The sequence below is a fragment of the Lissotriton helveticus genome, chromosome 4_1, assembly GCF_964261635.1.
Source record: "Lissotriton helveticus chromosome 4_1, aLisHel1.1, whole genome shotgun sequence".
NCBI lineage: Eukaryota > Metazoa > Chordata > Amphibia > Caudata > Salamandridae > Lissotriton > Lissotriton helveticus.
The window spans coordinates 76,839,055-76,864,210 of record NC_136063.1 but is presented as its reverse complement, the minus strand read 5'-3'; the positions used below and the strand labels follow the sequence as shown (position 1 = coordinate 76,864,210).

General features: G+C 47.7%; 1 protein-coding gene across 2 annotated transcripts in view; it reads left to right on the top strand.

Moving 5' to 3' along the window:
* Positions 1 to 11,570: 11,570 nt before the first annotated feature.
* The window catches only part of LOC144828352 (uncharacterized), a 31,999-nt gene continuing 18,413 nt past the window's right edge, over positions 11,571 to 25,156 (top strand). Inside the window, exon 1 of one of the 2 annotated variants that reach the window (XM_078686470.1) lies at positions 11,571 to 11,786. The gene's annotated coding sequence lies outside the window, so the exon portion shown is untranslated. Of the gene's footprint in view, positions 11,806 to 25,156 lie in introns of both variants that reach the window. The other variant, XM_078686469.1, reaches the window with a different exon arrangement.

The window sequence follows — 25,156 nt, the reverse complement described above, 5'->3', positions numbered from 1 at the left end:
TTGTATTTTTACTTTAGGTAGTACCTCATTTCCCTTGACTACTTCAAGAGGTCCCTCTCTTATTTTTTCAAATTCAAACTAAGTAAGTTACTAGCCTGTTTATTAAGCGTTGTAGGCCTATTGGCATTTTACTTAGTAGGACAATGTCATCTGCATACTACAGAATTGGAACTGAAACATTACCCAATTTCCGGGCGTGACAATCGGTTTCTTCTAGATTTCTGCCTATGTCTGCCAGGTATAAATTGAATAGGCTGGGGGCTAACACGAAACCTTGTTTTAAGCCTTCCTGGGTTTTAATTGTGGATGTTAAACTAGACCCTTGTCCTAGTTTTACCCTTACCCATGTGTCGAGGTACAAGCCGATTATTGCGTTTAATAGACTTTGGTGCTACCCCCACTCTTTTAGCTTATCCCATAGTCTAGACCTGCTAACTCGATCGAAGGCGGCTTTTATGTCGACAAAGCACGCATATAATCGTTGGTTCTTTTTTTCAGCTTTCTCAGTTAGTAATGCCAGGATGGTCAAGTTTGTTATTGTCCCCATCCCTTGTCTGGTTTCTATTTGGAATCTAGGAATTAGGTTATTATTTTCCACCCATTCTTGCATCTGCTCTACGAGACATGAGGCATAAAGCTTGGCTTCCACATCTATTAAAGAGATCAGCCTGTAGTTCCCCGGATTTCTACGGTCTCCTTTTTTGTTAATTGGCTGGATAGAATTTCCTTTCCAAGATGCCGGCATTTTAACTTGTACCTAAATTTGATTAAACAGCATAGTTAGATGTTCGGCCCAAAAATCCTCGTTGTACTTAAATACGGCAGTCGGGAGACCGTTTGGTCCTGGGGCGCCCTCTGTTTTGAGCTTTTTAATTCGTTTTTTTAAATGGTTGCGGCTAGTCAGAGTGGGTTGTTCGTTAACCCCTTTTTCGCATTCCAAATCTTTGTGCTTTTTTTCGCTAACCTGAGTAATTTTTCAGTTGGTTGGTTCCATTTCTTTTGTTAGCCCTTGGTTCTTTTTGTTTCTCTGTGGGTCCTTACTTGAATATAGGTTCCTTACATAATCTCCCCAGTCGTTGTCTCCGATTCCGGGATCCTGGTGCATTGCTTCTCCTTTATTTAAGTTATTTATAATGCTCCAATAGTCCCGAGAGTTAGGTTTTTTGCTTGCACATAGAAGTTTGGCCCAGATAGATACTTTATACACTGCTTTTGCGGTCCACAACTTTTTCCGATAGTTTTTTCTCAGACTCCTAATGTTATTGAAGTTTGGTTTAATTCCCTGTTTTTTCCTTCTCAGTTGGATCCGTAACTCCCGGGCTATTTTTCTCTTTTCATGTCTTAACTCACTATTATACCAGGGTTCTCTCTGCACTTTTGTACTTCTTTGTGTAACTGCTGGAGCAGAGTGCTCATGAATAAGTTCCTCTACTAAATTTCCCCAGTTTTTTTACCCGTTCTCCATCTATTTGTTGGCTGAGTTTCGTCATAAAATTTCTTGCTGTGGCCTGGATGTCTTTCGTTTCTCCTCCCCGCCATCTTATTTTTCAGAGATTAAATTTCTCAGATTGTTGCATTAAGGAGGTTATTTTTTCGGCACATGTTATTGCGATGTTCATCGCTATGCTTGAACATACATTATCCAGCATTATTAGGGCATGGTCAACATCCTTTACAATTTTCTCTAAAGACCCTGGATTTTCAGCTATGCTTGACCACTTGAGTCGTCTCATATCATTTGTAGGGACTACATCCCTAGTGTGTAGTTCAGCTCAAATTGCTGGGCGATCCCTCCAGTGACCACCTGCTAAAAACTGCACACAGGGAATTGTGGTCACTTTCCAATCGGGCCCTTACTTCCATATCATCAACAGTATGCCAGAGTTTTAGACTCACAAGTATATAATCAATTCTCCTTTTGTTGAATCTGTTATTAAATGTGTTTGCCCCCAGCCTGTCACAGGTGGTTCTACCATTTAGTGCCCTAAGCCCCTTCTCTAAGCAAATGGAATTTATCTGTATAACCGGCTCCGTCCATTTCTTTATGGGAGGAAGCTCCAACTTTTGGATTCCCCACTGGGCGTCTTCCTCTTCGGTGAGGAGACAATCCTCGCTAGCAAGTGGCTCAAACGTTGAGTTAAGATCACCGGCTATAATTATGTTACTTTCTTGAGAGTGGGAATCGAGGAGTTCATCTAAAGCCGCTAAAACTTGAGATCTACCCCCTCTTGTTCCCCTCACATAGATGTTATAGATATTAATAATACCTAGCAACCCCAAGTCTAAAGTTATTGCTAGGATGTCATTGTTATTAGAAGGAAGTTCCTTAATGTTAATACATAAAGATTGCAGGACCCATATACCCATCCACCCGAGGGACGACCTTTTGCCCCCTTTACTGCCGGTACATATTAGTTTATGAAACCTATCCGATGAAACAGAGTTAATGACCAGGTTTCTTGGAAACAACAGATGTCAAAAATGTCAATGAAAGCAAGCCAATGCTTGCAATGTTCCACGATAACAGGGTGTCTCTTTTGGGGTTTTGAGTGCTAAGTTGAGGGTCTATGTGATTCCGTGTGGAAGGAATACCCGGCCCTTAGAGCCCACAGGTTCAGATAACTGCGAAATTAATTGTTTGACCTGCTCAGTCAAACTATTAATGACTCCACACGATAGAAACTTTGTTATCACTCCCCCCCCGTTTTTAGCAGATCTTCACCACTACCAGTATGGGGTATTGGCTCACCAGTCAGTCAATCGTTACATTCAAGGGTAGAGCTACCTATTCTAGTTGCCAAGGAATCATGATGGTAATTTGGTTTACTAGCAGGCTGTGACTGCCTAAACTGGATGGATGAGTGGTCAGGGGAGCAGGTTTTATATTCAAGTGCCAGTAGATTTTCAACTAGTACTGCATTCCGGAAGGATAACTCAATACAATCCAGGGAGTTGGTAGGGGAATTAAGCCTACGCGCTTTTACAATGTCGTCCCTTATAACAGAGCGACAGCCCCTTACATGCCATATCCAATGTATGGCCTTATTGGTCAGTGAATTAGCAATTTCCATCTTATTTTGCCCCAACTTTGGGACATTCACCATGAAGATTCTAGGGTTTTGTCTAATGTGGTGATTACACAATCACCCCTCCCTTCATAGCTAGCACACTGCCTTGTTGATGGTATGCCTACGTGTGGGCTCCTACACTGCTGTAGCTGCTTACTGGATGTGTTATAAGGCAGAGAGCCATTGGTGGTTCTGGTAGAGGGCGATGCGTTACTTTTGGTAGAGAACGCTATGAGTGGAGGAATCTGCTTAACCACATCACTACATGGGGAGATAACCTTACTATGTGTCTCATTGACTAAGGTGGATGATGGTTTTGCCTGGGCTAGTGGCTGCTTACATAGAATATCAACACTACATTCTGGGCAGTAAGTGCTAGGATACTTTTCTAATGTCAAGAGCTTAATCATAGTTGTTAATTTCTCCACCATAACCTTCAAAACGCCTAATTCTGTCTGGAGAGACTGGACTACGCTAATAACTTCTAATGTGTCTGCAGTATGACCCTTGGTCTGGTTTTCGCCCTGCTCTGATCTTATGACCACTGGCGGATCCAGGCACTGCGTACTATTCTCCCCTTGGAGGTTCGACAATGAGGCAAATCTATTAGTGCAGATGACTGAGGGATTGATAGTTAAGGATTGCGTTCCACCATTTTCCATGGAATTTAAAACAAGCTCAGAGGGAGCTGCCTACTTACTAGCATTTGTTTGTCTCACGTCCTTACTCTCTTTTTTGTGTTTGAAGAACATGTTAGGGATCACGGAACAATTTATTGGGCTGTCCCTAGTGTGCTGCAAAGGACTTGTCAGAGCCCTATCCTCCACATGTGAATCTGGCTCACTTACTAATAGGTCATCACATTCCTCTATAAGTGAGTCCATGTGATCTAAGACACAATTACTCTCTGAGCGCTTTAATACTTTCCTAGCTTTTTTCCCTTTACGAGTTTTAGTGCACGTACAACCATCACCCCCGCTCCTCCCCCTTCCATGGTCTTTCTTTTCCCCATTACTATAGAACAGTGTTGGATCTTTAAAGAGATCTACTTGGATCAACACAGGCAGATAAACAACCGTTGGGGGATTTCCACCGGGGGCAGGAGTGGGCAATGTCACAAATACAGTACCTGGTCCAATTGCAAACTCGCAAGATGGCCTGGGCTGGGCAGCAAAATGAAAGGGATGTGGCCCTGCCTCTTCCTGACACCGACGGTCCCGCCCTTGGCCCGGGTTTCGCCTGGCACTGCTCGCGTCCCGCGTTGCGTGGGCCCTCGCAGCCTTTAGAGCGCCTCCAGGTGCCTCCGCTTCCTGCTAGCGCTGCCTGGCGCTTGGGCTTCTGGGAGATGTAGTCCAGCGCCCCAGTGGCGCGAGATGTGGGAGTCCTGGCAGGAGCTACATCCGTGAGAGAAGTGCGGCGTGCCGGACGATGAATGTGCCCCAAAGCGAGGATTAGCGATGTTGGCCTTGGCGCCAAGATGTCAGGGGGGTGGCCCAGCCCTGCCACGTCCTGTCACGGACGGGCGCTGCGGGAGCCTGAGTCTGTTTTAAAAGTGCCTCCAGGCGCTGTTTGTGATGCTGTTGGTAGGCGCCAGTGCAGGCAGGCAGTGTGGTTGTTGTTGTCCTCTTCCTAGGACCAGAAGAAACAGCAAAGGACCGGTGGTGGCAAAGCAGCAAAGACGCAACATCTCTATGATACTTTGGGCGTTTGCACTTCTCCCTGTCCTCAGTTTCCTAGATGTACACATATTTCTCAATTCTTGGAATGAGATGGTCATACCTAGTGGGCATTGAGCCACTGGCTTCTGCTCTAGAAGACATACTAGTGGTGTGTGCTGTAGACACCTACCTAACCTAGTGGGAACTCAACTATCTTGAGTTGGAGAAAGGGTGTGCTAGACCCTTAACCTACCCAACTCCAAGTTCAGTAGAACTTACTGTATTGTAAACGTGTTATATTATATGTACCTAGTACTTTAAGTGGTTTTCAGTTAATCACTCAATGAGATTGATCCGATAAAACAATAGCAAGCTTGAATCCCAACCACTACACACAAATGTGAGAAGTTGGCCTGGTATATGCTGTCCACAAATTAAAGTGGGCACCATGCACCAGTCCAAATGACCCTTATTGATGATTAGGTCAAAGACAACCTTTATAGAAAGCTATCCTAGTGGTAGCTGAGGAGAGCATCCTTCAGGCTAAGTCTTGAAGACATAAATTTGGCAAAGGCGCGGTGTTTCCGCTGACGGGCGGTACCTGTGAAGTGGAATTGGACTTCCCACTGATGTGGTAAACGGACCCGGTGCGGTATTTAGGCATATGGTTGCATAGAGATTCTGATGTGGTGCTCTCTACGAATTGTGACCGTGTCATTACTAAGGTTACAGACTAAGCGGCACAATGGCCCACGCTACCGCTTTCGCTAGCGAATCGAATAGCAGTCACTAAAATGACTATTTTGCCCAAACTTCTCTATTTGTTCGTCAACATCCCGATCCGACTGAATATTGCGTTGTTTAGTATGCTATAGTCAGCCTTGCTGACTTTCATATGTGGAGGCAAGAAGCCCAGATGTAGCTGGGATGTGCTGGTGCAACTGTTTGGGCGAGGTGGCTTTGAAGTACCTGACATGCGGCTCTACTACTTGTGCGCTCAGGTGCAGTTCGCAAACTTCTGGTACTTTCCGCAGCGGTTCAAGCCGCACATTGCAGTTGAGGCAGAATCAGTGCTCCCTGTGCCGCTCGTGGCGGCTGCTTTGTTAGGTGGAGGTGGTAGGCCGCGGGCCAAAAACAACCCTGTTCAATGCACTGCGTGGGCATGGAAAACTCTTGCTTAAAGGGCGCAACTGGACTACCTCTATGACCCAGCGCTACCGCTTGCTGCACATCCGGATATTTCCGCAACACAAGAGCAGGCTGCTGTGAACACACTGGGAACTGCGGGGATTGCACGGCTGTGTGAGGGAAAAGGCTTCACTGAGGGAAAAGGATCTTATGGACAATCCCTCTTACAGGGGGACTCATTGTCGCTGGATGCTTGGAAGTTTTGTTGTACACTGACAGGTCGATGATGGCGAACTGTAACCTCTGCATTATACATTTCAAATACTTGCATCAGTTATATTACACCCCTCTTCAATTGCGGAGATTTGGTCTGCGGGAGAGTGCATGCTGTGTGGGCAGGATGATGCGGATTATTTGCATCTTGCATGGAACTGTGCTGCTTTACATGCATTCTGGATTCAGGTCACAAGAGTGCTTTCTGAGGTTGTGTTAGAAAATGTGGTGTGCACGCCTGATGTCTGCCTACTGGATTGGGTAAAGAGCCTCAAACAGTGCAATCGGAAACTGGTGGCTGTCTCTACTTTGCTTGCTAAGCAGGCAGTTGTGCAATGCTGGGGTGCGAAAACTATCCCAACAGTCTTGCTGTATTTCAGGGAACAATTGGGTACCAATGCAGAGGAACTGCCCGAAGCCTCGCGGCCCAAGGACTTTTGGACTCCACTCACAGGGTACCTACTTGGAAATCCTGATTTGCAGTAGATCGATGTAATGATGATCTGGCTGTTCGCTCTGGTGGGATTGGGTCCACCGTTGAGGATTGTTGTGTGTATAGATTCTTTACTGCACTGGGTTCAAGAATAACACATTCAGTGCTGGGTATTGGGGGTGGGCAGGGTGGAAGGTCTGTTCTTTTGGGTACTGTGTCAAATGTAAAATGCTTGTATTGATCTTTTGTTCTAAGTGACTTACTTGGTCTCTCCTTTAGGCATATGTATCCTCTAGCTACATCTGATCAATAAAAAAAAAAATCAAAACAGAAAGACTGACTTGCATATAGATCACTGCTTTCCAGACTTTTAAGAACCACAACCCACTTTTAAGATTAGCAAACTTTTGCAAACGGCCGAGCTGGAATGGACACAAGGTGGACGATTTTTTCAATGTAACTAAAGCATAGTTTGGTACGGCACTGTCATTTACAAAGAGCACATTACCGTTGTATTGACCACTAAATTTTCACAGACCAACAATTTTACTGAAAAAATATTTTGCATGCAGGTGATTATATGTGTACATCACATTTCAGTGAATATCATTTGTGCATCACCATGTAAAGTGCCTTGATTTGTATTGATCATAGTAAAATCTTTGTTTGCCTCACGCTTCAGAGTTACAAAACAATATGCTTCATTTTTACTTTCCTAACTGCTGAATGTATATATTTCATTTGCAGGGATTACATTCCTTTATGTGTTACAAAACCCTGCAGCCGTACTTTCACAGTCTCTGTACCCTAGTAAGATTGTCATATATATCACTTTTCTTTCTCTAAACGCAAAGTAAGAGGAGTTTGTAAACACCAATACCTAGGTTTACAAAATAAGCACCAATTTGTCAGATGACATAGACTGACATTTGATCCCTTTGATTTTGAAGCACAATGAATGTGACAAGTTAAACACAGAATTTAAAGGTATTTTTTTTATTGCTTCGGGTTTCCCAACCCACCAGCTCATGAGCAACCACATGGTCTGGACCCTCAGTTTTGGAAACACTGATATAGATGATCCCCATCTCTAATAGTGCAGACAACGTATAATGCAGTGGACTGGTGTGCTGCCATGAGGAAGGCCTCATGGTTGTCTTGATTTCAATCATTAAAGTCTATCGTATTTTGACTTGTTACATTTGCGTCTCTGTAACAGCAGCGGAGAGAGCCTTGTCAGTAAAAATCTCCTACATAAGGATCATTGCTGTCTTTAGTGGTCTCCCTGCGCCTTCCCAAAGGAACGCTCTGCCTCAGACGCACGCTCTCCAGACTTATCCAAAAAAAACACCCACTCTAGTGGCACAAGCTTGTCAGCCACCACCCACTAGAGCACGGGTACTCATAGTGCAGCCCGGCAAGCCTTCTTTGGCGGCCCGCGGACCTTTCAGCCATGTTAAAAAAAAATTAAATTGTCAGCAAACGCCGGACTCTCATAGACTCTGCTCTGTGGGTGCCTGGGAATACCATTGATTGTCAGAGTGGAGATGCAGGGGCGCTAAGAGGTGAAATACAACAAAGCTTAATTAACATGTAAATGGTATTTTTAAGACCTGTGAATTAATCGGTGCGGCTGTGTGTGTGCGCCAGGGAAGCTGTCTCAGCCTAGGTTGAGGGCTGATACACACACAGGATGAGATGACAGAGGGAGAGGGAAGGAAGGAGAGGGAGACAGAGGTTGACAGAGGGAGGGAGACAGAGGCAGTCAGGGGGAGACAGAGGGAGGGAGACAGAGGGTGGGAGGGAGACAGAGGAAGGGAGACAGGGAGAGACAGAGAGGGAGGGAGACAGAGGAAGGGAGACAGAGGGTGACGGGGAGGGAGGGAGACAGAGGGTGACGGGGAGGGAGGGAGACAGGGAGGAAAAGGAAGGGAGACAAAAAAGACAGAGAGGGAGGCAGCGATGGAGGAAGACCGAGGGAGGGAGACAGAGGGAGGGAGACGGAGGGAGGGAGACAGAGAGGGAGGGAGACAGAGAGGGAGGGAGACAGAGAGGGAGGGAAGGATATAGAGGGAGGGAGACAGAGGGAGGGAGACAGAGGGAAGAGGGTGACAGTGAAGAGAGACAGAGGGACGGAGACAGAGGGATGGAGACAGAGAGAGACAGCACCGGAACCGCCCTCATCACTGCCATAGTCGACATCAGGACCCTATTGGACAACGGCAAAACCGCGGCCCTCATGCTCCTGGACCTCTCGGCCGCCTTCGACACCATCTGCCACCACACACTATGCACACACGACTCAGGAATACGCAACAAGGACCTGGACTGGACCACCTTCTTCCTCACTGTCAGAACCCAGAGGGTCCGCCTCCCCCCTTTCTGTTCTGAAGTAAGAATGTCATCTGCTACATGCCCCAGGGATCATCCCTCAGCCCTACCCTCTTCAACATATACATGGCACTGCTCGCCAACATTGTTCACTCGCACAACCTCAACATCATCGCCGATGACACACTGCTGATCCTCTCACTCACCAAGAACCCTGCCACCGCCAAAACCAACCTCCCTCCACGAAGGAACGAAGGCTATCGCCAATTGGATGCAGAACAGCCGCCTGAAACTTAAATCAGACAAGACAGAGGTCCTCATCCTCGGCTCCACCCCCTCCGCCTGGGACGACTCTTGGTGGCCAGCTGCCCTGGGAGCTGCACCCAGACCCACCAACCAGGCACACAACCTGGGGTTCATCCTGTATTCCTTGCTCTGAATGAGCCAGCAAGTCAACACAGTCGCCTCCTACTGCTTCAACACCCTCTGCATGCTCCGCAAGATCTACAGATGGACCCCCACCGGAACCAGAAAGACGGTCACCTAGACTCTCGTCAGCAGCAGACTGGACTATGGCAAAACTCTCTACACAGGAACCACGGCCAAACTCCAGAAAAGACTCGAACGCATACATAACACCTCCACACTCCTCATCCTCGACATACCCCGCACTCCCACATCACCGCCCACCTAAAAGACCTGCAGTGGCTCCCAGTCAACAAGAGGATCACCTTCAAGCTCCTCACCCACGCTCACAAAGCACTCCACAACTCCTGACCAGTATACCTCAAAAAACGCCTCACGTTCTACACGCCGAACCGCCAGCTTCGCTTCGCTGACTGCGCCACCATCCCACGCATCCACAGGACCTCCACCGGTGTCAGATCCTTTTCCTATCTCGCCGCCTGCACCCGCCCCCTCTCAGCGCCTTGAGACCCTCACGGGTGATTAGTGCGCTCTACAAATCGCTGATGGATTGATTGATTAATGTGATAAGCTGAAAGTGATACTCTGTTGATGGAGACTCGTGCGAGGGTAGCATGTGTTGTCTTCCGTGTTTCATATATATAACTAAGCACAAAAAAATGGATTTGTTATATACTGCCATGCCTGATTCTCTGTGCGAGGAGACTTCCCAGCTGCTGGAGGATTACCTCAGACACTGCAGCCTTGGCCCCTCCAGCTCACGGCCACCAGTCAGCCCCAAGGCCTGCACCCTAATGAGGGTAACGGCTGAGGTGCTGGAGCCGCACCGGGACTTCTTCAGAGACTCCTGCTGTGCCCTGGAGGCCAGCGGGAGCGAGTCTGCCCTGGTTTGGCACCGGGTGGTTCAGCAGCTGGGCGTCGAGGCGGCCTTATCTGGGGCCGGGTGGTGGCGCTCACTGCATTCGCTGGATCTCTGGCCATGAGGAGCAGCGGCTGTGCTGAGACCCCCACAGACTGGCGGGGGTTTCGAGCCACTACCTGGCGCAGGAGAAGCGCGAATGGCTTGAAAAGAACGGTGGATGAGTAAATATATTTCTAACTTTGTAGTGTCCGCTCCATTCATTCATGTGCGAGGAGTCCTATTCATTCATATGTGAGGAGTCTTGGAGGGAGTCCCATTTGTACCTATGTATTGAGCCCAAGGAAATACCCTTTACTAATAACTCACTAATTGTTCCACCTTTTTATAGCACGGATATTTCACATGATTTTGTATGGGCGCTATGTACAGTACTGCTATTTGTTGTATACTGGTCGTTGCTTATTGCACCCTTCATGTCGTTAGACCTGACCAGGCATTGTCATAGTGTAATTCTCTTTCAGGTATAATTAGCCATATTCATAGCAACATTCATTCACGTGAGTGGGTTTGTATGCACCGCGGCATTCATGCGAGGAGCTCTGGGCACTGCACCACTCGAGTGGCCTAGGCACAGCACCATTCATTGCACTCACCCTCTTGTGCATTAGGCATGTGACAGTTTGACTTTCATACTCCATCATTCACGGGAGTAGCTCGCGAGAGACACCCCCTTAGCCCGTCACTCGTCTTCGAGGCGCTCCACAGTACCGTGTATTTCTACCCATCACGTTAGCGCCCTGTGCTTTGCTCGGGTGACCAGACTTTGAGAGCCAAAAACCGGAACAATTCACAAAAATAGACGGACTACAATTTACTCCAACCGAGCACAGAGAATGACAGCGCTCCTCAGCCGACAATTACACAAACAAACAAATCAAATGCAATGTTTTAAGCCATTAACATGCCGGTTAATTAAAGTGCGTTCTTAGAACAGCTGCAAACTATCCCTGCTTTGGTAAACATAAAAGGGCAGCTCCCACCGTTTTCCGTCGACCCTCTCTAAGAACCGGGACATAAGCTTAATTTCCCGAAATCGGCTGTAACAGCTGTGAAAACCGGACCTGTCCCGGCAAAACCCGGGCCGCCTGGCCGCCCTATGCGTAGGGGTATATGTCCGGCTACAGCTTCCCATGCAGCGCACATCCCAATGTTCATGAGTGACCTCTCCTCGCCCAATGCTCGGCCTCGTATTCCTGTCGTGGCCCAAGTGACGAACAGAGCCCTGCTGAGCACGGTACATTCAATCGTCTCACTTTCGTTTCTTTCGGCACCGGAAGTGCATCGAGCCGCTCTTCCGGGCTGTTGACGTCACTTGCGTGTCATTGGCAGCTGCTCCCTATACTGGTGACGATTGTCCGCGCCTGTGAGCCGCCTGCTCCAATGGGTAAGGTCGAGGAACCCGGTCAAGGGACGCATTTCCGGTTTCCATTTCACTTCCGGCAGTTGTCTTAGTGCAACAAGTGAAAACAATATTAACAAAACAATAATAACCTAGGACTGTTGGGGCCGCGTGCGGGGCTGGGACCTGATCCGAAGGTACCGGAGGAGTCCCGAACTGGAGGACAGGTGAGGAGCGGAGACCCGGCTGAAAACAAGTTAGGATGGAGGGGTGTACCTGGAGTATTCAATCACGCTTGGGATGGAGGGGTGTGCCTGGAGTATTCAATCACTCTTGGGATGGAGGGGTGTGCCTGGAGTATTCAATCACGCTTGGGATGGAGGGGTGTGCCTGGAGTATTCAATCACTCTTGGGATGGAGGGGTGTGCCTGGAGTATTCATTCACTCTTGGGATGGAGGGGTGTGCCTGGAGTATTCATTCACTCTTGGGATGGAGGGGTGTGCCTGGAGTATTCACTCACTCTAGGGATGGAGGGGTGTGCCTGGAGTATTCATTCACTCTTGGGATGGAGGGGTGTGCCTGGAGTATTCAATCACTCTTGGGATGGAGGGGTGTGCCTGGAGTATTCATTCACTCTTGGGATGGAGGGGTGTGCCTGGAGTATTCATTCACTCTTGGGATGGAGGGGTGTGCCTGGAGTATTCAATCACTCTTGGGATGGAGGGGTGTGCCTGGAGTATTCATTCACTCTTGGGATGGAGGGGTGTGCCTGGAGTATTCATTCACTCTTGGATGGAGGGGTGTGCCTGGAGTATTCATTCACTCTTGGGATGGAGGGATGTGCCTGGAGTATTCACTCACTCTTGGGATGGAGGGGTGTGCCTGGAGTATTCAATCACTCTTGGGATGGAGGGGTGTGCCTGGAGCATTCAATCACTCTTGGAATGGAGGGGTGTGCCGGGAGTATTAATTCACTCTTGGGATGGAGGGGTGTGCCTGGAGTATTCATTCACTCTTGGGATGGAGGGGTGTGCCCGGAGTATTCAATCACTCTTGGAATGGAGGGGTGTGCCTGGAGTATTCAATCACTCTTGGGATGGAGGGGTGTGCCTGGAGTATTCAATCACTCTTGGGATGGAGGGGTGTGCCTGGAGTATTCATTCACTCTTGGGATGGAGGGGTGTGCCTGGAGTATTCATTCACTCTTGGATGGAGGGGTGTGCCTGGAGTATTCATTCACTCTTGGGATGGAGGGATGTGCCTGGAGTATTCACTCACTCTTGGGATGGATGGGTTTGCCTGGAGTATTCAGTCACTCTCTCTTGGAGAGTCCAGCCGGCAGCGGTCACTGGGAAGTGCGGACAGAGCGCCTTTGAGTACACAGAGGCCAAGTCTCTGCTGGCTCTGTCTTTCCTGTTCCAGAGAGAATGCATATATTTGTAAGGACACTGAAGGGACGCTACAGCAGGTATCACAGAGGCACTAAGCCTGATTATTTGTGCCTTCACTTCTGCACCCCTCCCCCCATGACACTGGATTGGGGGGCTTGACTCACAAAGGTGTATAACCCCTGTCCTTAAGTTATACGTTTGTCTTTGTATATCGGCCCTCCCTCGACTGCTTTTTCACAAACTCACTACAACTCCTCCATTGATCAGAGGACTGTTCAGAAACTAGGGTAGTGGGCAAATATATATCATAAAACGTTAAGTACGTGTGTAACATTGTTTTGTGTCCTGTTTTGCATCTTGTTCACATTCGATGGAACCTTTGTGGGATGCCATTGTTTGACTGACTCCCCTGTTCTTTCATAGTGCTTTATTAATTATGTGTCTCAAAACTGGGGTTATATATCTGGCTCAGAAGATATTCCAATGCTCTGTTGTGTGGTGTTCAGTATTTTAACTGATCCACTTTACTTCCTGTAAAATAAATAACCATTGTTTTAAGAGGTTCAGCTCTGATAGGGGATTGAGTTCAAGGGTGGTTACTATGCCAAACCGTAAATAAGTATTAAACCTACTACAGCCTGCTGGAGTAAACATTGACTGCATAAACCTATTATTCTTTGAGAGTTCAGTTAAAACAGGTGTTGACTTGGATATTCAGTTGGAGAAAAATAGTATCCAAACAGCTGGTTGACTTCGTTGGCACTCTAATTTCCTCACTTCTCATTGGTCAGCGCATGCCAGTATCTCTTTCTGCCTTCGTATGTCCTCTTCCATGAAGCATGGAACAATTACTGATTAATGTCTTTATTATTGTCCATCCGCTGCTCGTGCTGTGATTGAGACACTTTGACACTGTAGGCATGGACCTATTAGGGCGATACTGAAACACTGTTCTTTTTCATATTCAATCTTTTCTTCACCGTTGCTTTTCTGATGTCCAGGGTGACACTGTAGCCACTGACTTATTTGATGTTTAAGATTATTTTCTCTTCAACGTGCAATTTTACTTTTTAGGTCCAGCATTCAAGACCTCTTGTATATACTTTAGTGTATACTTATATGTGTATGTACTTTGTGGGCTCTGGAGATCAGCCCTAGGACTTGTCTGCTTCTGCTTAGGGACTTTTTTCTGTTCAATTGCCTCTATTTAACTGTCTTGATAGAAAATGACAGTTAGAGGTCAGTAAATACCAGGATTGCTTTCTGCTGAGGGACTTTCATATTTTTTAAATTTTTCTGGAAACTGCCAATATTTAACTTTCTTGATAGAAAACAACAGCAGGGTGCGGGTAAAATTAGTTGACCTTTCTCCACAAAGGGAAGTCCACTGCAAAAGCCTGTGCCCTCTGAGTCTGTTGTCTGGTCACTCTAACGCAAACCTAACCAATCCTGCACACTACCCAATCCTGTTTTCAGTATGAGAGAAGCGCCAGGATTGGATGGAGCAGGCCAACCCAGCGTTACTTTTGTGACTGGTGGCCTGTGGCTTCAATACCCTGGCTGTTATTCAGTTGCTCAATTGTTGTGGGCAGAAGAGTGCATGTCGGACTGACCATTACAAGACAGCCGGCCAATCTGACTTAAGAACTCTGCACTTATCTTGTAATTCCATCGCAATCCCTGGTCCGTTGGCCTGTGGGTCCCTACGAAAGTAACTTTGATTTCTCGTGGGCTTTCCTGGTTGCCCCAGATGTGCTGTGACTCCCCATAGCTTGGAGAGTCCCCAGGACCTTGCTGGTCCTCACTGTAACCGGTTTCCTCTGCCCGCGTGGGTGGCCATTGCCAAGGCTTGTTGGTGTTCAATCTGGACACTGACCCCCCAGCACTCAACATCCTTTGTGGGACAGATCACCTCCAGACTTTGGTCATCGTCGACGTCTCCAGATCCCCGTGGCTGCAGAGTCAAGCATCCTATCTTCTCACCTGAAGCACCCGACATTGGGTGGGGGGGCGTAGGGTAGCCCCCGAGTGGAGGCCTCGTGCCTAGTTGCCAGCAGTGTGGGGAAGAACACCTAGCGTCAAGAGGGCGTGGGGAGTCTGGAGTCAGAGCTCCTGCTATCCTGAAGTTTGTGGGTGCCATTCCTAAGTGGCAGGCCCGGAAAAATAAAGGGAAGGTTAAGGGAGGGTTGTGTTCCCCAGTGGGGACACCAGGGGGACAGTGTCCAGTCAGTGGGGCTGGGTCCCCTAGGAGGGACCAAGGTAGACCCACTCTTAACCTAGAGGACAGGATAATTAGAGGTAGTATCCTGACCGATGGGTCTCCCCAGGGTACCACTCAAGGGGGGGTTGGCATGGATCCAGCACCCTTGGAGGGACCCCTTAGCAGTGCAACCACTTGTCAGGGCTTACTTTCCCTTTTGCATACACATTGGGCACCCCTGTGGTAGGTCCCGGGTAATCCCTGGGCAGGGTGCAGTGTAGGTAAAAGGCAGGACATATACTAAGGTGTGTGTTATGTCCTGACAGTGAAAAACTCCATTTCGTTTTTCACTGCTGTAAGGCCATACTGCCCAAAGGACAGAATGGGGGAGGCTGGGTGTTATGTTTGTTAGCTTAGTTTCCTAGAAGTTTAAAATGGAGAGGTGAAGTTTAGTATGTATGAACTCACAGTGTCATAACGCATCTTTCAGTATAAGTGGTTTTGTCACTGAGTGCTCAGAAACCAATCTTTTAGACAGTGGCTGAGTTTTATGCTTTAAGCATTTCTGTGGGTCTCTCCTGAAAGGTGGATTGACTGTCTGGATCTTGAAGGTGAGTGGAGCTGGGAGAGGTCTTGACCCAGGGAGGGGGTTGAGATGGCACCAGGCTGCCCTGTATCCGGAGAGTAGGGGGAGGAGAAGCCCGGGAGGTGAAAGGGCCTGAGCTGGTGCTATAAACCAATTGACCCATCTCCTGCTGAGTGAGTAAGGATCCAAACTCCAGTATCCCAGACCTTCTGGTCCCTGGGCTTCTGCTTTCCCTGAACTAATAATGCACCTGGTCATAAAAACAGCGAATTTCTCAATTCTGGGTGATCTAAATCTCCATCTAGAGAATCCCACATATAAAACTAGCACTAATCTGATTTCTGATTTGGCTTCTTTTAATGTTAATTTAGTCAATTCCGGGTCCACACATGAGGTGTGCTACTTGTTGGACCCCATCTTTTCCAACCTTGTTGAGATTCAATGCTCCCTGGCACTCCCCATATGCTGGTCTGATCACTTTCTCACAAGGTTCAACCTGTCTCTTCCTGCGTCCCCTGCACCAAACTCCGATTCAGGATCTCTAACCAGGAATTAGAAAAAAACGAACTTGATATCAGTGCCCTAAACAATATCTTAAACTCTCACATGCCTTTCCCCAAACAATTGGTGAATTCGCTTTCACCCTCGGTGCAATAATGGATCCTTAACGTCATTAACACCTGCCTACCTCTCTCAAAAAATAGAGGCAACAATCACCGCCCCCCAGCACCTTGGCTTACAGAAGTGCTGAAAAAAGAAAAAAAACAACTGTAAAGTTTTGGAACGCAAGTGGAGAAGGAATTATACACCTGAATCCAAAATCAGATACAAAGCCACCCTAAACATATATCACACTCATTGCAGAACCGCCCGAGCAGACTATGTCTCCACCACCATCTCGAACACTCTGAACTGCTCCAAAACACTCTTTAATACGGTCAGAGCTAGCTGGTTCCAAACGCCATTCTAGACCCCCTGCGCTCAGTAAACCATAAATTTGAGGCTTTGGCTTCCTTCTTTGTCCAGAAAGTGGACAAAATATACCAGGTCATAGTGCTTGCTCAAAACACACATTTCTTCTCACCTCCAACATTTCCCACATCTATTCCGGAACACAACATGCATTGTGTAAAATAAAACCCCAAGCCTTATTCTAAAGAGAGAGTCTTTGCATTTTGTAAAATAAAACCCTTTTCCAAAGGTGCTGTGTTAAGTTTTTGACTGTGCCGGATGTTGGGTTACCGTGTGGAAGATTCTGTGTTTTCTGATAGGCTCAATCAAAACACCTTTAAGTTAGTTAGCCCTGTAATTGACCAGTCTCTTCTCAATAAAATTATATTGTTGAGCAATACATATATAATAATAATATTGTATGGGCAAGCAGTGGTAGCGTTAGGTGTAAATGTGACAAACTTGAAACAGGCCACTCTGGTCTCAATCAACCTGAGCAACCCCCGCCTGGCCTCACGTGGTCTCTCGCAGCGCGGCCTGTTTGAACTTCAAAGACAACAAAAATTAATCTGGCAGCACTGACTGCTCTCACGTGTGTCAGGGCGATGCCTGGCCTGGCGTTTTTCCGGCAAGGCACCACCCATACCCTGTGACCTCGCAGCAGTGAGCAGCATTCGCCGATTGACCCAAGGTGGCATTTTTGATTTTTCGTCTGAGCTGCATGGCGTCTCGTCTCGCACATACTCACCTCTCACAGTGCTGCCCTATGGAAAGTTTGTGTTGGCAGGATGTTTTTTTACCTGCCCAAGTCCTCCCTCCCTCAGCAGCACCTGCACAAACATGGGGGCACACAACGTAAGCAAAGCCTTTTTTCATTCGAATAAATGTAAATGTCCAGTATTTGTAATGCACAAACAATTGCCCGAAGGTGTCATGGCGCTGGGGGCCGTCGGGAAAATTAAGTGAGCTATTGCCCAGAGTCACATGGTGCTGAGTTGATCTGCCACGGGCACCGGGGATCGAACCGCAAGCCCCCAGGTATCGGAGTCAGTCGCCCTGCCCGCTGCGCAACACCTCTTCCACAAGCAACAGGCTTGAGTCAGTCAGGTCTTGATTAGGCTTTTTGTGAAATTTTTGTTTGTGTACGCGTAATCTTGAGCAACAATGTATTACATGAAATGTGCACTTTTTGGCATTTTGCGTAAGGCAGAACTATGCCTCAGTTTTGCCTGATGTAAACTGATTTGAGTCAAAAATGTCTACTCCAGAGATATCTTCTCTTTATACCGGTAACCCACCTGTACCCTCTGTGACTATATGATAAAAGGTACACCATTATGGTAAAAGGTTACTTGAGATACAATCAGAGATACAAATTGAAATGCATTCTGTGTAATATACTTAATTTCATACAAAAATATGTGTAATGTCATGTACACACCATCTTGCTGTATGCAATAGTGTTTGTTGTGATGCATAACAACCTGCTGATAGGAACTGTTAGCTTAAGATCTGGTTGTGCTAAATATTTCAGTAACTTTCATGGACATGCCTCTTTCACTTTCCTAACTAATGTTTGCATGTAATTGGTGCAACAAGTGGTAACTGTGGTTTGAAGCAAATTCGTAGCTCTGCTTTTTGATAAATGGTCTGTTGAGTTTACATTTCTTGGGTGTGTTGGGGCAACGAGGATGTGGTGACATTTAAACACTGTAATCCAATTATCATCACTTGGTAATATTTTGATTTGTAAATTTATCTGGTCCCTAATTTCTTATAAAAAAAATTGTACGGGCAGAACGTTTTTCTTAGGAGCCGGCCACTGGCACTATTGAAAGCTGGGGTTGACAAATACCTAGACTGCAGAGTCTTGTTTCTAACTTCATGGTTTCTGGTCATGGCTTCTCACCTCTATAAAACGGTGTGGTCTTGGGCATTTGGCGTTCTTTGCCATATGTACTAATTTCTTTGCATAGAACCCTTTGGAGCATATTATATGGAATCTTAGACATTCAGCATAGAATTTTTGGTGCAATATTATCGTTAATATTGTGAAGAAACAGCCACCAATGCACACACTGTATGCAACGCCACTCCGCTCTAGGCAACGCTACTTACTCCGCCTTACTCAACGCCATGCCACTCCACACAACTGCACTCCACGCAATGCCGCTCCACTCCACACAATACCACTCTGCTTTACGCAATGCTACTCCACTCAACAGCACTCCACTCTACACCACGCCACTTCACGCAAATGCACACCACTCCATGCCAATCTATGTCATGCGACTCTACACAATGTCACTCCACACAACCCCACTCTATGCAACGCCACTTTCATTCTGCGCAACGCCACTCCACACAACTGCACTCTACTCCACTCTATGGAGCGCCACTTTGTGCAGCGCAACTCTATGGAGCGACACTCTGTGCAGCGCCACTCTATGAACTGCCACTCTATGCACCGCCACTCTATGCACTGCCACTCCTCTCTGCGCCGTACCACTTCATAACATTATACTCTACTTACCTTTAGAACACTTCACTCCATGCCCCTTTATACCAGTAACTTTTAGCCATACTAGTTTTTCATACCTAACGGCCTGTTTAATCTGTGGAGTCCAGAGTCTAAATTTAACTCAAGGAAGATTATGGATGCCTAGTGCTGCCTTTGTGGAGCTGGATAGAATGGCTTCCGGTTTACCAGCTAATATCTATAGGCTTTGCATTCAGATGGTTTGAGTGTTCTGGTCATGTTAACATCATTGTCCATGTCTGGCGCCCTATGCAGTGCTTGTCATAGGTCAGGCAGAAGGTGTGCAGCAAAAATTTCTTTTTTGTCCTCGAAAGTCTGTGCTGGTGTGGCCATCTGAGCTGAGGTGCTTCATTCAGACTCAGAGGCACATCCTCGTCAAAAGGGACAGGTTTATGAGCTCATATTCAGGGGTTGGGAGCACCACCTCAGCATCACTCAGGACGAGTGCAGATCCACACGAGCAGCACCTCAACATTACTCGGCCCCAGCACATCACCACTCTAGCACCCTCTAAACACCACCGCTGCACCAACTCAGCACTAGTGCATCAGTGGAACACTGACGCAGTACCGCGTCAGCACCATCTCAGCATCAGTGGAGCACCACGTAAACAACACTCAGTACCACTTCACCATTACTCAGCAACAGCACAGCACCACTATAGCACCACCTGACCACCTCCGCTTCATCTTGGCTGTATGGTCCATTCTAACAACATTAACATCAATTGGAATTAGCCTGAACCAACCCAGTCCATCCTAGCTCCATTAACAGTATCAAAAACATCTGACCAGATCCATTGTGCTTAAACCCTGTACATATCCAGCAGGTCTACTCCTGCAGCAACAGTGCTCCTCTGAGCCCCCTGCAGCATCAGTTCCCCCATGACCCCCCTGCAGCCTCACTGCCCCCCTGACCCCCTGCAGCATCGGTGTTCCTCTGAACTCCTGTAGCCTCAGTGCTCCTCTGAGCACCCAGCAGCCTCTGTGTTCCCCTGAGCAGCCTGCAGCCTCAGTGCTCCACTGAGCTCCCTTCAGCCTCAGTGCCCCACTGAGTTCCCTGCTGCCTCAGTCCTCTTTGGGCCCCTGCAGCCTCAGTGCTCCTCTGACCTCCATAGGGCCTCAGTGCTCCTCTGGCCCCCCACAGCCTCAGTGTACCTTTGATCTCCATGCAGCCTCAGTTCTCCTTTGAACCTCTGCAGCCTTAGTGCTCCTTTGAGCTCCCTGCAGCCTCAGTGCTCCTCTGAGCCAGCTGCAGCCTACGTGCTCCTCTGAGCTCCTGCAGCCTCAGGGGTCTTCTGAGGCACCTACAACCTCATTGCCCCTCTGAGCTCCCTGCAGCTTCTCTGAGCCCCTGCAGCATCAGTGCTCCCCCCCAGCCATAGCGCTCCTCTGAGCTCTCTTCTGCCTCAGAGCTCTTTGGGCCTGCACTGGGCTGCAGGAGCTAAGAGGACCACAGAGGCTGCAGGACCTCAGAGGAGCAATGGAGCTGCAGAGGGCTAAGAGGAGAACTGAGGCTGCAGGAGCTCAGATGAACATTGAGGCTACGGGGGTCAGTGGAACACTGAGGCAGCGGGGGGACAGGAGCCCAGAGGCTGCAGAAGCTCAGAGGAGCCCAGAGGCTGCAGGACCTCCGAGGAGCAATGAAGCTGCAGAGTGCTAAGAGGAGACTTAGGGCTGCAGGGGGATTACAGAATCACTGCTGCTGCAAGGGGCTCAGAGGAGCACTGAGGCGGTTGGGGCCTCTGAGGAGCACTGAGGCTGCAGGGGGCTCAGAAGAGCACTGACGTTGAAAGGGCTCAGAGGAGTACTTAGGCTACAGGGAGCTCAGAGGGGCACTGAGGCTGTAGGGGCCTCAGAAGAGCACTGAGGCTGCAGGTAGCTCAGGGAAACACTAAGGCTGCAGGGTGCTCAGAGGAGCACAGAAGCTTCAGGGGGCTCAACGGAGCACTGAGGCTGCAGGGAGCTCAGATGAGCACTGAGCAGACCCCCAGGATATTGTGGCAAAAATATGCTAATTTTGGGGCACAAAAAAGGAAATAAATTTTGGGGCACAAAAATGTAAATTTTGCAGCATTATTGCAGCACTTTATTTTATTTGTAATCTTTTCAGCCTTAAATGAATGGATATTGTTTTAGCAGAGTATTCCACTTTGAAATAGGCGTGTCTAAAGTGTCTGAGAGAGTTTTCTATGAAGTCGTTTATGCTAAAGGTAGGACCTTCAAATAAGGATTTATTATCAGCAAATCTATTATAATCTGGTACTTTTGTGAAAATAAAGTGACTGAACACTACTGTCACAGAACACAGTTCTTTGTTAAATGAGGTTGAAGGACTCCATTTCTCCGGGATAGCTGTCAATACGTTATGAAAAACAGTTATTTCTTAACTTCAGGCAGATGAAAGTCAGAGTAGGCCCAGCCAGGTTCTAACTTGTCACTACAAATGCTCCAAGTACTGAACTACCTTCTAAAACAAGCATTGGAAATGCGATAGGTCTCGCAATAGAAAAGTTTGAGTTTTTGGTGTGATAAATTTAAATATTATTTAAAAAATGTTATGTTGTGCAAATTATGAAAGTATTTTTTTGTTATTATAAATGCCAATAGTTATAAAATTATCAAATGTTACATCTACAGCATTAGTAAAGCTACGATTTTTTATGTGTAAGTGTGGCTCACTACTTCAAAACAATTCTGGAAATATGCGACGGGAAACAAGGACTGCGCGAGAAGGGAGGGGGGAATGCCAGCAGGAAGGGGGGGGGCAAAGGACTACGTGGTAGTTGTTGAAAATAAACGAAAGACAAGGAAAACAAGTTAAAAAAAAACAAGTCGGGCGGCACAACAGGGGCAGAAAAAAGAAACGCGGGTCCTTACTGAAGTGGGAAGATGCTTTTAACATGGAGAAGTCTAACAGCATCCATAAACTACAATTCAGAAGATCTTTTTGTCCAGTAGAAGAAACATTAATATCTTCAAGAGAACAATTCAAACATTTATTTAATTAATTTCAAAACTCACAGATGTTTAGACACTTTCCTTCAGCCAACTTATAAACTCCAGTAGGAGGTAAGGCAGTGTTCAGAAACAGTAATTGCTTCCATTTCAAAACGAAAGAGCCAGACAGGTAAAGAGCGAAATCAGATACGGTTATAGCTCCTTTCATAACTTATGCAGGGATATGAATGCCTTTCCAAGCATACTGCAGACTCCTGCCAGGAACACGTTCTGAGCTTTCAACAGTCACTGATTTGGCAAAGCACCGACAAGACTCGTGTACAGTTGTAAATTTGGGCACATGTGCAACGCAACTTCATTCATCACTAAGGTAAGCCGAGGTAGGGAGTGTTAATTTGCCAAAGCTGAAATCTAAATAGTTGGAATGGATACCAAGCACGAAATTAACAAGCACACCCTGTTGGACAACAAAATATTTCTGGAGCTAGTAAAAGCGTTATTGCAACTTGGATCCCTTTAAATAACATGTTGGGGTGGGTGAAAGGAGTGAGGATTACAAAGCAACGAGAATAACATGTTGGGGTGGGTGAAAGGAGTGAGGATTACAAAGCAACGAGAATAAAAGAAACAAGTATTGGGCAGGCTGGTGGCCTGAGAACCGTCCGTGAAGCAGGGGGCGGGGAGCCGAACCCTTTGAAGTAATTAGGGGGAGGAGAAGTGAGGCCAGCGCGCACTGCGCACGCTGGGGAAGCCTGTGGGAGGGCTTTGATGTGGGGAAATGCGCATGCTTGTGTCCACGTGCACTGCATCAAATCGCCCCTTTGGTTAAGCTCTCGATAAGCCCCTATATGTCTCGCCAGCTCAATGCGCAAGCGCATTGGCAGGCGAGACCTAAAAAGAATGAATATCATCATAAAATCTCTCAATAACTGCATCACCCCAAATCGGACTGGCAGTCAACAATACCACAAGCTTCTTCAGACATGTACTCGTAGGTTGGGGTGGGCCACCTACAGAAAAATATGATGGAGGTTATGTAACAATTCTGCTCTCCGTGGAACACGCTTTGAAACCTGGTCACCTGTCTGTATATCTAATGTATTTGGACTGGAGTCAAAGAATCAATAACAAGTGACCCCCCCATTATTATGGCATTTTTTGGCAACAACACTTTGCATTTTTGGGTATGCAGATTTACTTTTCCCTTTTAAGGCACAGGCTTCCGAGGTTCACTACGCAAGGGGTGTTGCTTAAAATTCAGATTTGCATGTTTGAGCCCCACATCCAAACTTTGAAAACAAAAAAATTAATCTTACAGTTTCAACCAAGATATTAGTTGTGTCTCAATACAGAGGGGCATATTCTCAAGGATTTATCAGCACTTTAACGCAGCCAAAGTGGCGATAAATGTATTGCCCCATCCACAAGCTGGTGCTAACAGCCCATATCACCAGTTTACCTGCGATAGCAGGCGCAAAAAACATGGCCACAGATGACACCAGCAACTATTGCTAATGTGATGCATAGTAGGCGTTCCCGTTCAAAAAGCCGCGACAACACCACTCTGCAACATTCTCAACGACCAGCCAGATCGGTGTTAAGAACCCAAAACATGTGATAAGATGCATTAGCACTAGGAAATTAACACCTGCTCTGACCTGGTGTAAAGTCAGACGACAGCCTGCACCAGAAAGGGGAGCCCAGGCCAGAGCCACACCTGAAGGGCAACAGATGCAATGGAGCCACCGATCATGCAGCTGGGAGCCCCAACAGGGCCACAACCCCCACTGCCACCACCCCCAGGACCCCCTGCCCCCGGGCATCCCTCCCCCCCCACCCCCGGGCAAAGACATGTCACATCAACTGCACAAATCATGAACAAAATAATTCACCTGATGTCGCACAATCACAACAGGTGACATGCATGTGTCGTCACAGAAAGGAGCATCACACATTCACCTTCGAATTACCAAGCCAACCATTTTATTCCAAAAACACAAAACAACAATTTTGAAGATTCACGGCGGGTCTCCTCGGGACAATCTGTAGGTCACAGCCTGCAAGACAAAAATCCAGATAAGATGATGTGTCATGCGCTCATCAAAAGACAGAGAGAGCAATAGAGAGAGCGAGAGAGATAGAGAGAGAGGGAGAGAAAGAAAGACAGAAAGAGAGGGAGAGAGAGACACAGTGAAAAGAAGAGAGGGATAGGGAGAGAGAGTGCAAATACTGCGCACCCAGGCCTCACTGGTCACCTGCTGCCACCGGTTTGTCTCCAACCACGTGCCGGTATGCACTGCAGTTCACCAGGTCCCTCATCTGAAACAGAGTCCAGATACATAAATGGCAGAGTACATACAATTGCACACGCCATCATCGCCTGTCAGCCCCTGCGCACCCAGGCAGCTGCACCCCAGCCCCTCCTGCCGCCCAGCGGTGCATGCCCGCCCCTTCGGACCCAGGCAGTTGCACCCCAGCCCCCCCCCTCCGCCCAGCGGTGCATGCCTGCACCTGCACACCCAGGCCTCACTGCTCACCTTCCACCACCGGCGAATCTCCAAGAGGGCCCACTACGTGCCGGTGCAAGCCCCCAGCCTAGGGCCCGCGAACATGGCATCCTCCACATCATGCAGCCCCGTGGGCCACCAGGTCTCACACTTGATTCTGGTTCTTGATTTCGCTATGGCAGAGGACATATCACACATGGCATCATCGCAGGCTGTACACCTGCTCAGCCCTTTCGGTGCCACTAACTCTGTGATCCGCGAAGCAACACCACGTGATGGTCGGCCCGTGCTGTCCGCTGGCTCAGGCCTACACTGCGGTCCAGCAGGGCTCATAGTGATCCTCACTAGTCCGGACCGCCCGAACGGGGCATCATCGCAGGCTGTACACCCGCTCAGCACTTAAGGTGCCCCTACCTCAGTGCACCGAAAGACACCGTCCTGTG